The following is a 12,326-nucleotide window of genomic DNA, read 5'->3' as shown; positions in this document are numbered from 1 at the left end:
TCTATGAAAGGCTTTTTAATTTTTTAATAAACATCTGAGAACTTGATCACAGCATGAAGTGTATTCAGTGTATTGAGACTTTTCTTTTTTTCATCACAGGAATGAATTGTCAATGATTTTGGGAGATCTCAATAGTTAAAAAAAAAAACAGCCCCAAAAGGCATTTCTCTGAGCTGACATTTGCTGCTGTATCAGAAGTAGTTTCAGTAGTTTAGGTGATGTATTGTTGAGAGCCTGGGGAGACAGAAGAGGAATGAGGAGACAAGACTTTTTCCGAATATTGTTAGAACTAGATAAGAATTCTGGATTCCTGATGATAACACATGGATTAAGTAAACTTTGTTTTCCAAAGAGACAAGAATTTTACTTATGCTAGTTCTTATTTCTCTTTATTTTGGCTTGTTACAATTAGCAGCATCGCAACACTCTCATATGTGTAGTTCAGCATGTCAAGGATATGAAGTTAGCTCTACAGTTGCCTTCTTCATCTCAAAGCATCTATCTCATCAATGACAGTGCACACACAAGAGCAGCTGGGTGTTGAGCATGGGATGTTGATCTGTTAGATCTCTGAAACTCCTTGACTCTTCTGTAATATTACATGGATCTCATCCAGTTCAAACACCATATGTTTGTGATGATGACAACTTTTACAGTATGCTCTATGACCACAGTATGACTATACAATTTTATTTTTTTTGCAATTTTGACAAATTGCAGTGTTTCTCAGTAAAGTTTGTACTGTTGAAGGATAATCTTTGACTTACTTTAAAGCTACTTTAAAAAAATACTTCATTACTGTTATAAAACTTTGTAATTTAATTGGTAAAGATGTTAATATAAAACTATGAAAGCACATAAATCCATGCAGGATTCACACTGAAAATTTAGGGTGTTTGTCTTTTCTTGGCATTTGTTTTCTGCTCATCTGTCTGTCACAGATGCTGACTCTGGGTGAAGCAGGCCATTTTTAGCACTAGCTTTTAATTTGTGGTGAAGATTTTTAGTCTTATTATACTTAGAATGACACTCTAAAATCAGTATGTAATTTTAATGTGTCTGGTCGTGGAACTTTATCTTGTAACATTATTTCATAAGACAAATGATATTTCTAAACTAAAATAATTCAATCTGAATTTCAATTCAGTCTTTATGTGCATAGCCAACTAAGTGAAAACTTCAGTACAGCCTTGTGTGTAATTTGTCTCTTCCAATGTTTTATTACATTCCATATTTTAAAGAAAAATCACCTTGAGAAAGAAACCCATCTTTTTCCTTGGAAGTTAAAGGGCTATTAAAGATACGCTCCTTATTTTTCCTCTGTTGTACATCTGCCTTTTTGGGTGTACAATTATGCTGACAGTAAGGTGCTCATTGCAGCACAATTTATTCCTAAAGTACCAGTGGTAAATGGAATTTTTGTAATTCTATATAGCTTTCTTATGGTAGTTAATTACATTAAAGTAATTACATTACCACAATGATACAAGTAAAGTTGTACTATTTCACGTGAAAGTCACAACTCTTATGACATATGTGTAAGTTATTCATAGTTATGTATGGTCAATCAGGATAAAAGGAGGGAGTTTGTTGTACAAAATGAACAGTCATTCTAATTTCCAGTCCTTTCATTTTGTACTTTGTGACCCTCTGGTTATTTCATTCCTACATCCTTTTCTTGAAGCAACTTGATCCTGCAGGGATTTAAGTGTGCTTAAACTTATGCACTTCATGCATGAGGGACTTCTTTGGTGCTGCTCAAACTTCATACATGTAAGTGCTTTTGTAAATCTTTGCAGAAACATTTATTGGAAGTTGTGGCAAGATTCCTTTCTCTTCTTTCAGTATTCCCAATTAAAGCTGTAGAGTTCCACTCACCACAGGATGCAAGTCATTAGAAGCTAATAATTAAAATAGCTTGTTATTGAGCCGCCTATGTCATACAGGCCTAATAGGAGTAACAATGTGATTGTCAATCTTCTTGTCCTGTGCCGTGGACTATAGTGCCCTTATTGTTTTGTACATTATTGTGGAATGGTACCTAAGTCAGATGACCAGGCCCCCTAAGAGAGAATATTGTTCTGTTTGTCCGTGAGAAGGTAATAATGTATTGCTTAGCACTATATATATTGCTGCTTTACTGCAGGTCTTTGTTTAGGTGAAAAAAGTGTTGCTAAATTAAAGATGTGTTTGTAAAATATATTTGGGATGCCCTATATATTAGTATTATCTGATAGGGACTTCTTCCACAAACTGAATCTGATTCTGTGACATAAAATTATATCAGTACTACATAATTAGAATATTTTCCCTCTCTTTTCTTTTTCATTTAAATAGACTTCAAATTCCTGTTCTAAAATGTGTTGCAGTTCATGGGAAATCTTTCAGCTGACTTCTAAGTAAAAAGGTTTTTGGCAGGTAGTGTTTCACTGGATCAGATATCTGTATCATTCATTCATATTAGCTAAAAAAAAAAGTTAGATTCAGAGGAAAAATAATGTTACACAACAGTAATCTGAATGCAAATACAATGCAAAACTAGTTATCCTGATTTCTTTACATATACCAAGATACTCATTGCTTTGTTGCTTTTAATTGCTGGTTTTGTACAGTTTAATTCTCATAAATTACTTTTCTTGTCCAAACCTGCAGATAAGCAGCAGAGCTAGTGAGGGTCATTCTTAGATATTTTTCTTGGCTAAAGCTATTTGCAATACGTCTGCACCTACATTAGCCTTCTGTTCATCAATATTCAGTCATAACATTTTGCACTAGGAACATGGTTGCTTTGTATCACTGGAAGCTGTCTACCTTTCTTTTTATTCTTAAGGTGAAGATACAAGGAGAGCCCAGGTTTCCTCTGGTTTTTCCTCCTGTTTTGTCTTGTAGAGGGCATAGGACTGTATCCAAAGCCTGCAGTGAGTGTTCAGCATCTGAATGTATTTGTGTCAAATGGCTGCAGTTGTAATAGGCTGCGGATGATGCAGTCTGCACTGCTAAGTCTTCAGGGAGCCTTGCTCTGATAAACCAAGCTTCATTCCACTGCTGCATTTCAAAGATTAAAGGCAGCAGAAATGAAAGATAAGTCCCAGATTAAGTTAGAGAGATGCACAATGTATGGGAGAGCTTATTGGTCCATGACTAAATACACAATTTTTCATGCGTGTTGTCTATGTAAGAAAATAAATGTTAATATTTTGGAAAGTCTCTTGCCTCCTCCAACTCCTTAAGAACATTAGCTCAGGTTCAGTAGCAAGGCTGTCAACCAAATTTCTTGCATTTTCACAGTCCTCCCCACCTTTGCAAATAATTTTTTTTCCCTGAAATAATTAACATTTTTACACTATTGCACTATTCTGAAAGGATATACGAGGAAGAAATTAAGTAAATGTTTCTGAGATGGTTTTCAGCAGTGTTTTCATAGTTCAGTTACTATTGCAAGGCATGACAAATAGTTCTAACAGTAATTATTTATGTAAAGTAAAAGGTACTCTACAATTTTTGAAATATTGAAGTGATCTCCTACAATTTCAACTTGTATAATGTGATACCCAACTCTTTACTCCAGTGGAATCAACAATGTTAGGTGAGTGTCAGGGCTGTGGGAATGAAAGATGTTGTGTTGCTACAGTGTTGCTTGATTGCTAATGAAACTTAAAAGAAGTGAAGTCTTTATTCTGCTTTCCTTGTGTTTTGAATGCAATGTGAGTTCCCATTGCTTTTTGTTGTTTTCTACCAAGAAGCTGATGTAACTTGTGTAATAAAGAAACATAATGCAACTCTCTAACTTTACGTAACTAGCTACTAGAATAATGAGAGCATTGAATCTGAAGTTAATTTGTTTGTTCCTTTGCTTCTTTGCTGAGCAATTGTCTAGAATTGCTGCCAGCAAAGCTTTGGCTTAGCTTCTGACTGTCACTGTGTAGGATAGGTAGTTTGTACAAGCACAGCCGGTATGTTAAGAGATTTTGACCTTTTCTGGCCATTCCCTGCTTGGCTCAAGTTTAATGGTGTGCAGGCAGAGAGGTATTTTGTTTTTCACAGTCTTATTTATAAAAACTGAGTCTCAGTTTCTGAATGAGGATTGATAATGTAAAACAGTAACTGGCACTGCTACAAACTTTGCCTCAGCACTTCTGTCCTTCTGTGAAGTATCTCTTATTTCCATTTCTCGTTCTCCCAAAAGATGCAGATAGGTTCAGAGCCCAAAACTGCCTGCTTGCAATGTAGTGTCATGTGTATGACTTGTAGTCAGGAGCTGAATGGGGGTAGCTTTGTGTGCCTGTAACAAATACTATCTTATTTCAGCCTGAACTGCTTGACTGTGTGATTTGCCACAACTAAGGAGACATCAGTGTTCCTTGTATGTAGTTCTTGGCAGCATGAAGCAGCTGGGAGCTCTGAAAGAACCTTCGTAGATTCAGCCCTTTCTTAGCAGAGTGTTTTGTTGCTTCAGCAGAAAATATGAATACGTTGCTTCTAGGTCTACATTTCTTGAAGAAATAAAGCGTATAGCCAGTAAATGGAAGAAGATTGTTCTAGTTGCCTCTAATTTGGACCATGATTTTCTATGCAGAGTTTCACTTGTTTTGTTCAATGTGCCTGTGGGTGGAGTATGGAAAGTCTTTAGGGTTACATTCATCTAAGTGAAACTTTGAAAAATTGATAACAAGAACTTGATAGCTTTCAGAATGCAAACAAACAAACCACCTGATCTTCAAAAAGAGTATTATTTCTTTCTGAAGAAATGCTGATACACATTCTATTAGGGTATTTGATCCAAAGTGCAATATTATAAAAGAAAGAAAAGAAAGAAAAATTAAAAAAGCAAAGATCAGTAATCAATTCAAATTATGCAGTTAGTAAAAGTCAGAGGGTTTTGATCATAGTTTTTAAAGAAAGGTAGGAGTGTAACATACATTTGGCTCTCACTTTAGGGGATATATTTTTAGTTGTTAGCTGAGACTGTTCAGTTGCTCTTTCTCTCCTTTCTGACTTCTGATACTTGTTGGTTTCAAAACCTGTATCCAGGGGGCATGACAACATCATGGTGAACAATAACAGAACAAAAGCTAGTATAACATATTTTGGGGTGTCATAGACAGGCCAGGAGGAACTGTTGTAATACTGTTGTCTAACCTTCAGGTTAGCACAGAACATAAAATGTCACTGACTAAACTCCATCCCAGTTTGCCTCTAATCTTTGAAGTGAACAGAAGCAAAATCTCTAATCTGAGTATTTGTCCTCATTCTGATATTTGAGCCTATATAAAAGTTATAGATACATATCAAATATGGATAAACATGGAGAGTGATATTGTTCTTACTAGTATTCAATCTGTGTACTCTTTAACTTCAGAAGCTCTGAACAATGAAGCCCTATGGAAGTCATTTGGACAGTGAAGAATTCTATTTTTCCTTTCCTTGCAGTTAATCTAAAAAGCTTTTGTGATGGTTTACTGCTTTTAGTGTTTCTGGTTTTTGTTGTTTTTGTTTTTTTTTAAGGCATGGAATGCTATGTTGAGCCATCTGATTACATAGCATAGGAGATTAGATCCCTCACTGGGGATTTTGGACTGTCATGAAACTTTTTTTTCTTTTTTAATGATAAGGCAAGCAGAAGGATGGAATTGTTTTGATTCTTGAAAGCAGATGTAATCTTTTCTCACCTTTCCTGGTAAGCAACCTCACTGTTGTGGAGAAAATGAAATTCAGAGAAGCAGGAGAAGTGATGCCAATATGGATTCAAGTGAATCAAGCTTTGAAGGATGATAGACACTACGGGTCAGTGCAGAGGAGATAAAAGCTGAGATCTGAATTTTCTGTGGATTATCGAGTTCTGCATGCTATATAGCATACTTTTCCTGCTTGTTAGTGCTGCCAAATGCTTTTTGCTTTCTCTTTCTAATCTATAATTCTTGGAAGTAAAGCTCAGGCTTTTTATTAGTGTTACGTATTCTGCACATTACTTATCTGAACTGTAAAGGCACCACTGATGTGCTCTCAGATTGAGCAATGGATCAAATGGTAGAATCTGTATTAGAAGCATTTCATTAATAAGCTTTAAAGGCATGCTAATAATTGATTCTGTGCCAAGTCATGTGAGCAAGGGTTGTTTAAAATTGATGGCAGTGGAGTCAGTGTCCACAAGAAGGTTCTGCCTTCTGAAATAAACCCCTAATCTTTATTAAAAATAGATCAGCTGTCATATGGCGAACACTTCAACATAAAGGATAAATGCAAACTGGCTACAGTATTTGCTTTGCTACCTGTTGTGAATCATCTGTCAAAAATATATTAAGTCCAAATATGAAGACTGTCCTATGATCATCTTGATTTTTTAATTTATATATTTTTTTCCCTTGGAATGAGTTAAATGCATGAGCCAAACTGGAAGACAAACTGAGTAAGATGCTGTGGAGCATTTATGAATGGCCACATAGTTTAGATTTCAATTTAATTTAGATAAATCAAAACAGAGCTTGCATGGATTTCCAGAAGGGTTAAACCAGCCTGAGGAACTTGGTAGTGTGATGGCAGATAAAAGTTAAAGGCACAAGTGCAAGACTGTTTATGATTTAGAGAATGTACTTTTATGTGTAAGGAGGTTTTGCCAGGAAATACTCTTTAGATTTTCCTAGTTAGCTTAGGGAACAAGTTTATCTAGTATACAGAAACCAATAAAAGAACAAATAGGAAATACTAGAAAAGGAGTAGAAAACTCTACAGGAAAACAGTTATAGTAAGGCTGATGTGCTGTTGTTAATGCTTCAGCAGATTGTTAGTGAAAAAAGTTCGTATAAGGTTATGAAACAACTGCTGTAATGACAGAACTTCAAACGCAGACGAAGTGCCTTATATGTGAAAGGCAATTTGGCAAAGTTCTAAACACCTTTCTGACTTGATAACTATAATATTGAAGTTAAAATTCTTTGCAAGAACATCCCTTAGCATGATTGCATTTTAGAGAAGGGCTTGTATGAATTATGCAAAGTAATCAAACATGGTGAAGGCTGGTCAGATACTACCCTTGATACATTGCTTAACGTAAGCTGAAGATGCATGGAATGGTACTGCATTGTAAATTTAAAAATAATAATTGTTGTTGCAGATGCAATAAAACTGGAGGTGTCTGGAATATAGAGAAGAATTAGGCAGTTTCTTGAACTGCAGGATCTTGCTATGGTAGCTTAGTTGCTGGCCAGCGCCAACCCAGTTGCTTTCTTGCCCCCACCCTAAGTGTAATGGGGAAGAGAACTTGAAAAGCAATACCAGTAACAGACTTGTGAGTTGAAATAAAAGGAGTTTAATTGAAGTAAAGAAAAGAGGTGGGACACAACTCTACCCATCCCTTCCCACCCTGTTCCCACAAGTCATGCAAAGGCAATCACACCACCTCCTAGAACAGTAACTGAGTATTTCTCTCCAGGTGTTATGGGTTTGAGTGAGCCTTTGATTCCAGTGCTGTAAGAATGTTGACAGGTGAAGAAATACACTGTATGTATGTGTATGAATTTCCTCCTGAGACTGAGTTAGATCCTCTACTTAGATAGCAAGGCTTTGCTGGCTCTTTACCACACAGGGCTGGTTAGAGAGCTAGTTGCTGACTGTGGAAGGGACATGACATTTCACAGTGAGCAGTTACACTCGCCCAGTTGCTTGGAGTAAAATTTAGCTTTCTCTTATTGGTCTGTGACTTACTAAGAAATAGCTAGAGAAAAGAAGCTTTTTTAACTGTTTAAGGTACAGTCAATACAACATAGCAAGATGAGCTTTGTAAAGTCAGGGAAAATCCCCTTTATTTAATGGTATTTTCTCTGGAATTTGCAGGAATTACAGTCAAGAACAGACCTTAAATCTTGTGTTTCTTCTTTTCTAAAAAAACAAAATCATTTTGTTAGACTTTCTTGAACTTCCCTTTCTCATTTTGGTTTGTTATTTCCAAGACCAACATTTTTTTGCTGAGTTATCCTGGCATGGTACTCTACATCCTTAATATCTTTTTTCATTACTTATTTCATTACCTATGAGACAAAATCTTTGCAGGAAGACATCCTACTTTATATTTGAAAAGCTATTATGAGCAGCTGTTAACATAAACATTGACAACATTTCGGAGAAAAAATTGCTTCCCATACCCTGAATGCTGGCTGCTACACAAATGTCTCTTGTCAGGGGACATGGTATCTGATTAAAACAAAAGAGGTTTTATCTTCTCTTTGGAAATGGGCTAAATTGCTTATTCAGGTTTTAAACTTAGTTGTTGTGTAAGACTTACATAATAAAACTTATTAAGACTTATATATATAAGACTTATATAATATTTATTAAGGGTCCAGAGGGACTTTGACAGGCTTGAGAGGTAGGCCCATGCCAACTTCATGAAGGTCAGCAAGGCCAAGTGCAAGGTCCTACACATGGGCCAGGACAATTCCAAGCACAAATATAGGCTGGGTGGAGAATGGGTTGAGAGCAGCCTTGAAGAGAAGGAACTGGGAGTGTTGATTGATGAGAAACTCAACATGAGTTAACACTGTGCTCTTGTAGCTCAGAAAGCCAACTGTATCCTGGACTGCATAAAAAAAGCATGGACAGCAGGTCAAGGGAGCTGATTCTCCCCCTCTACTCTGCTTTTGTGAGACCCCATCTGGAGTTCTGTGCCCAGTTCTGAGGTCCCCAATACAGGAAGGTCATGGATGTGTTGAATTGAGTCCAGAGGAGGGCTACAAAGATGATCAGAGGGCTGAAGCACCTCTCCTATGAGGACAGGCTAGAGAGAGTTGGGAGACCTTATAGTGGCTTTCCAGTACTTGCAGGGGGCTTATAGGAAAGATGGGGACAGACCTTTTGGACCTGGTCAAATAGGACAAGAGGTAATGGTTTTAAACTAAAAGAGGATAGATTGAGACTAGATGTAAGGAAAAAGAAAATTCATGATGAGTGTGGTGAAACACTGGAACAGGTTGCCCGGAGAGGTGGTAGATGCCACCTCCCTGTAAACATTCAAGGTCAGATTGTATGAGGCTCAGAGGAACCTGATCATGTTGAAGGTGTCCCTGCTCATTGTAGAGGAGTTGGACTAGATCACCTTTAAAGGTTCCTTCCAAGCCATTCTACAATTCCAAGAAAGGCTGGGTTTTTTATGAGTCAGAGTATCAGTTCTAGACTTGTTCTTAATTGTAACAGTTTCCACTCAGAGACTGTGATTTGTGGAATTATAAAAATGTGCTGAATGTGACCCACTTGAAAGAAACATTTTGTCAAATGATGAGAAAAAAAAGCAATGTACTTAATTTGTACATTAATTTTACAAAGTTTTCACTGCAATAGGTACTTGATTGCTCATTTTTTATTCCAGAACTGAAGAACTAGGAGGCTCTCCAAAACCAGCTGAGGTTATAGTTTGCATGTTATGTACCTGACCTTTGTGCAACTACCTGAACAGAAAATACGGTCTTGTGAGAGGAAAGGCAGGAACTTTCCCCAAAATTATCAGTGGACTTAGGAGCACAAAATAAAGTCTTAGGTGCTTATGAAAATCTGACTCTTCAGTGCCAATATTAGACTTTGGTTGAGATTTAGAAAAAGCTGGGAGGTGGGGAATGAGGAATTCTTTCAACCTTCTGTTCTTGGAAATAATCGTCTCTTGCATTAATCATTGGGGAAGAGGAAAGAAACTGTAAATCCCATACAACTGCTAATCCTATCATTGTTAAATTTATATTAAATGCCTGTGGAATCTTAAACTCGGAGTTTTACTGTGTGCGATGTGGAAGACCAAACATTAATTCCAATCTGTATTGTTTGGGCAGAGATATATATATTAATGCTAAGGCAAATCACATTAAATGCGTAGTGACTTCTGTTTAGTAAAAATGCTGTAGCAGAGTCAGACTGAAATTCATTGTCTTTGTGCTAGGAAAGAGCAATTGCTTCTGTCATCTCTTACATAGAAAGATTCTTATGCCTATTTGCAATGGAGAAGGGAGCCAAAAGTAAGGGATGGTGAAGATCAAAGATCTACACAAGTTCCTCTTTATTTTAGAGAGAAGAGCTAGGGTTAATAAAATGTATTTGTTACTGTTATTCTAATACTTGGACCAGATAGGACACTAATTCAGCTTTAATTACTGTTGATTAATTTCTTCAGTTTTGAGCATGTGCAGTGTTAGGAAAATTGTTTTCTTGAAGCACGTTTGTTAAATAAGCAGAGACACTATGTTGACCTTAATCTTGACCTTAATTGAATGTAATAGCATTTTTTCCTTGTTTTGGGGCTTAGTTTGTGATTGCATTGGAAGATGCAAACTACAAAGGAATTAAATATTTAATTTTCCAGATTTTTCCACTTTTGTCAAGAAACAAAATTCTTAGCCTACAAACTATTTTTTTCCTTTTTGCCTTTTTTTTTTAAATTAAGATTTTCCCTTTTCATGTGTCAGTAGTACCTTTTAGCTCTCTAAGTCCCAAAAAGCTTTACAGATTTATATTTCTAATACATATTAAAAATGAAAAATGGATTTAAAAAATTTTTCACAACTGCACACTGCTCTTTATGGAGAGTTGAAATTTTGTAGTCTACCTGCTAAATGGTGCTACTATTTCACTGAAAAGTTGCCAGTCACACTGGGCATAATTAAACTTATCTTATTGTAGGCATTGAAAATAGATCAGGTAAATTTCACCCACAGGGGTCTGTTTTCCTTGTTTTGATCAGAAAATGAACTGCATGTAACTCAGATGTCAGTAACTACATCATGGTTGTCTGCAAGATGAATTTAATCCATTTTGATAAAATTGGGGTAGGGGAGATATCTCTTGCAGTTCTTATCTCAGCATTCATTGTTTTTTTTATTTAAAACCCTCAATTTATATAAAGTTTTACTGCAAGATGTGTGTGCTCTTGTCCTGCCACTTCTTGTATTAAGCCTTTTATCTAGCTGCTCTTGTTATGAGCCAGGACTACAATGTTTCAGGAGTAATATGTATTGAGAACGTGGAGATTGTCCCTGCACCAAAGAGGTCTAATTTTAAAACCAGGAAAAGAAACAAGGGGAAAATAAAGATGGAGAAGTTTTTGTTTAGCATAGTAATGATTTTACTGCACCAACAGTGTAATATTGTTAAATTTTGTTACAAACTTTTGTTAGAAAAGAGGTTTTGCTAAAAGCTGGGCTGAATGCCTAATTTATTACTAGGTGACAAAAAAATTCAGGTTAAAAAACAGTAGCCCATTTTGGAGTGGAAAGCCTGTTGGTTGTGCAAGTGATAGTTGTGTTTCATCTTGTCTCAAATGGCCAGTTTTGGGTGATCTGATGGGTTGCCTTGTTAAATACATGTGTGAATCCTGTCTTTTTGCAAGTCAAGCTGAAGGAGGCACTGTTGGATGCTTTTATTCAGCATATGTCCTGAAGGTGCATGGGTAGCAAAGCAAGAATGTTCAAGATTAGATGGTTTTGTAAGGTCCTAACATGCTTTCAAGGGTAATTCAGAAGTGTGCCAAAAGGCTAGCAAAAGTGTAGTGCAGCAGAAAATTTTATTAGAAGATAGTAATAGCTTTTTAGTATATTATTTCTTTTTCTTCTTGACCCTTTGTCAGGATTCCTTTATTTCAAGTTGTCATTGCATGAGTAAGTGAATGGAAGTGTGTTTCTTGGAAACCTCTGTATTTTGGTCTCGGAGAGAGATGCCTGCTCACAACTTCCACTGACATTAGTCACACCTACATATGCCGAGTTCTTCTGAAAAACAGACCGTATGTCTTTCTGTCCCTGAGTTTTTCTTCATCAAGCTTAAAGAGTAACCACATGAAAGATATTCTGATATTATGTTACTTTCCAGTAAACTGTTTATTTTACCTTTAAAATAAAGGGATAAAAGTTGGAGCACAGCTATGGCTCTGCACTGCTGGTGGGGCTGGTTGCCCTCTGGCCCTAGCACACTGTGTAGGTTTACTCCAAGAGGTACAGAAGCACTCAGGTAACTGAATGTTGCAGCATTCACTTCCTGCATGTGGTTAACTGAAGTACAATCTGATTATTTCATTATTTGTTTACATGATCTATGATAATCTGTTGCCTGGTAGCTAGTTTTCTTACTAAAAATAGTAGTCAGCCTCAAACTCTTATACCAGCTGTATGGTTGATATATCAGCTAAACAAAGGCCATTTCTTTAACATCTGAAAATTAAAGTTATCGTATTTTAACCCTATCAAAGTCAATGAAGATAAATTTATCTCAGTGTTTAATCAGTAATTAAAAAAATGGAAATTATATTACTGGAATTCAGTGAAATTGTTGGTCCCTTTAGTTTTTTATCAGCTACC

General features: G+C 36.3%; 1 protein-coding gene across 1 annotated transcript in view; it reads left to right on the top strand.

Annotated features, from left to right (window-relative positions):
- Positions 1-12,326, top strand: part of RYR2 (ryanodine receptor 2) — a 375,829-nt gene that overhangs the window by 51,485 nt on the left and 312,018 nt on the right. The gene's annotated exons all lie outside the window — the stretch shown is intronic.

The sequence above is a fragment of the Apus apus genome, chromosome 3 (genome assembly GCF_020740795.1).
Source record: "Apus apus isolate bApuApu2 chromosome 3, bApuApu2.pri.cur, whole genome shotgun sequence".
Taxonomy (NCBI): domain Eukaryota; kingdom Metazoa; phylum Chordata; class Aves; order Apodiformes; family Apodidae; genus Apus; species Apus apus.
This window is presented reverse-complemented; position numbering and strand designations above follow the sequence as displayed.